The following is a 3,157-nucleotide window of genomic DNA, read 5'->3' as shown; positions in this document are numbered from 1 at the left end:
TTTAACATTGAGGATATTGATGGTACCTGAGATGCGAGTGAAGTAAGAGCGTCTACTTCATGTATTCCAACAACTCATCTTCTTGATGCAGCTCAATTGGTTGACCATTTATAATTATTGCTGGCAATCTTCTCAATGATTTCATAAGCCTCGTTATAAGACTTAGAAAGGAGAGCACCGTTAGCAGAAGCATCCACTACCATCCTTGTGTGAGCATTGATACCATTATAAAATGTCTCAAGTTGGATGCAATGTGGGATTCCATGATGAGGGCACTTTCGTAATAATTCTTTGTATCTTTCCCATGCCTCATACAAGGACTCATCATCCATTTGTTGGAAAGTAATGATCTCGTTCCTCAACATAGCATTCTTGGTAGGCAGGAAATACTTCATAAGGAATCTTTCTGCTAACTCTTACCATGTGGAAATTGAGTTCAGTGGCAATGAGTTCAACCAGGCTCGAGCTCTGTCCCTTAGTGAATATGGGAACAACTTCAATCATAATGCATCTTCGGGTACTCTGGCTAATTTGAAAGAATCGCTCATCTCCATAAATAGTCTTAAGTGTAGGTGAGGATCTTCGGTAGGCATTCCACTGAATTGGCCCACTGTCTGAAGCATCTGGAACATGATTGGCTTCAGCTCGAACTGTTGTACCTTAATTTCAGGTCTCCTAATACCTGTATTAAGATCATTAAATACTGGCACGACATACTGTCGTAAAGCTCTATCCCTATCATCAGCAATATAAATAGGATTTTGAGCAAGGTTTGCTCCATTTCCTTGGATCGAATTTTCGAAGTTCATATCTTTGGTCCTTCTCTGATTTGCTTGTCTTCTTCGTTGTCAGAAAGTTCATTCAATTTTAGGTCTACAAGGAGTAGGTCAATAATTCAGTCAATACTCATAAACATCTGAAATAATCATAGAAAAATTAATTAAATTAAAAATTAAATAGGAAAAATAAACCAAAATGTAAAACTAACAAATTCACAAATAATGACTTTTTAAAACAATCCCCGGCAACGGCGCCAAAAACTTCGAATAACAGAAATGCGCAAGTGTACACAATCGTAACAAGTAATAAAGTGATAAGTAAATGTCGAGTTATCGTAGCCACAGGGACTGTGAAAAGAATTATTTATCAATGCAATTTAAAACAATTTGGTGAAGAAAAAAATATTTTGTTTTAAAAAAGGTGATTAAGAAAAATAAGATTTTAAACTAAATAAGTAAATAAATAAATCTCAAATGCACGATTTCAAAATATGATTTAATCAAGATGACATAATTGTGTTGATTTAATTACATTTCTTTAACTTAGGATTATTAAACTCATGCTTATGTTGTTACTAATAAATTCACGGCAACTCGATAATTTGCTAACTTATGAACATATTCACCTACACAAATCCATTCATCTCTTAACATATCCCTATGTTAATTCAAATGATTAAACATATTTTAATAAGCAAACATGTTATGGCATATACATACTCATTAAATTGAACTAATCTCTTGCATATCCCTATGTCAATTCAACCGATTAATTAAACCTAATAAGCACATAAAAGACTATGTGAGGTAACAAGGTATTCTTACCTTGAAACAGTTTAATCACAATAATCATGCAAGTTATGCAAGGCAAATGTATCGCCAGATACATTGCTAATTCAACCTTCAGCTACCTTAGAAGAATAAACATGCACTGATTAAGTATTGCATCCATTAATTACAATTTCAATCCGTTTAAATAATTAATTCATTAGCTACTGCATAATTGTAATGCAAGAATAACTTAGGCATGATTTTACTTAATCAAGCAGTTTACCGAGGCCTATAACAACATAAACACAATTTTAATAATTGAAGTAGATGAAATAAACTGATTAAATTAACCATTCCAACAACATAAATATTCATAGATATGTTCATCATAACAACAACAAAAATTAAAGAGATAGGGAACAAGAATCAAATCTGGTGTTTTTCCGTGGCTTAACTAGGTTGCTCCGTCTTCGTTCTTTGTTGTCCTCACCGATCAAGGTTGCTATGAACACTTAAATTTTTCTCCAAAATGGCTGAAGAATAACCCTTTCCCAAGGGGAGAAATCAGCACAAGAGCAAGGGACTTGAAATGGAAAAATGAGAGGAGAAAGTAAGAGATGAGAGAAGAGATGTGAATGAATTGAGGTGTGCTTTGAATGATCAGCCAAGGGGCCCTTTTATAGCTTGATGTGGCAGCTAAAAATATCAGCCAAAGAGCCACCCCTTGGCTGGCCATCTATGTGGCAAAGTTGATGGCTTCAACTTTGCTAAATATGGCTTGAGGCATATCCATAAAGCCACCAATTGTGGAGGGGCTTGAATGCAACTTTGACAAGTCTTCAAGGGCTTCTTTGCAAGCTTAATTAATCATCTAATAAGCTAATTTGGGTCAACATATGGATTGTTTTGGGCTGCCCAATCCTTGGTCAGTTCAGTTCAATCGGTTTGGTTCAATTAGACCACTTTATCCATAATTAATTAATAATAGTTTATTTAGCCCAAATTAAATTGGGTATAAATTAAAATTAATTATATTATGAGTTAAGATACAAAATTGGACTGTCTTATGGTGGAAATTAATTCGCCTCGATACTTCAAATTGCTTCTCGATTTTGTGCTTCTTGCAATGTCTGCCAAGCCATTTTTCGCTCTTTGCATAAATCTGTCGAAAATAACCAAAATTCATCAAAAATAATTATAAAATTAAATAAATTTCAACATGTTCATATTTTAAGTGAACTTTAATTATTTTATAAAAATTAATTATTTTTTGACAAGAATTTAACCGAATTCACATGAATTTAAGTTAAAAAGGCTATGAAAAAGTGTGTAAATTTTTGTGTTTCAACTTACTATTGAGCTTGGAAGCTTGGAAACCCTTTCCATGGCTCTCCTCTTGACTCACACGGCCATGGGAGGGAGATGGACACTAATTTTGCTTTTATTTTGTCTTTTAGTTCGTTTTACCCCTAAATGACCAAAATCCTCTTTTTACTAATCTTTCAAATTTTACCCATCCAAGGCCATTTTTGTCCAAAATTTTAAAACTTGGCCAAGTTACTCTTTAAGGACCCTTAATTAATAATCTAATTCAATTTCATGCAGAT

The 3,157-nt window shown here is 33.6% G+C and overlaps 1 non-coding gene across 1 annotated transcript; it reads left to right on the top strand.

The window, feature by feature from the left end:
- Window positions 1-258: 258 nt before the first annotated feature.
- Window positions 259-365, top strand: LOC121210362 (small nucleolar RNA R71). Its single transcript, XR_005905475.1, has one exon. It is a non-coding gene; the product is annotated as a small nucleolar RNA R71 (small nucleolar RNA).
- The last annotated feature ends 2,792 nt before the right edge of the window (window positions 366-3,157 follow it).

Source organism: Gossypium hirsutum, chromosome A11 (assembly GCF_007990345.1).
Source record: "Gossypium hirsutum isolate 1008001.06 chromosome A11, Gossypium_hirsutum_v2.1, whole genome shotgun sequence".
Taxonomy (NCBI): Eukaryota; Viridiplantae; Streptophyta; class Magnoliopsida; order Malvales; family Malvaceae; genus Gossypium; species Gossypium hirsutum.
Note: the sequence above shows the minus strand (reverse complement) of the source record. Positions and strands in the feature narration are given on the sequence as shown.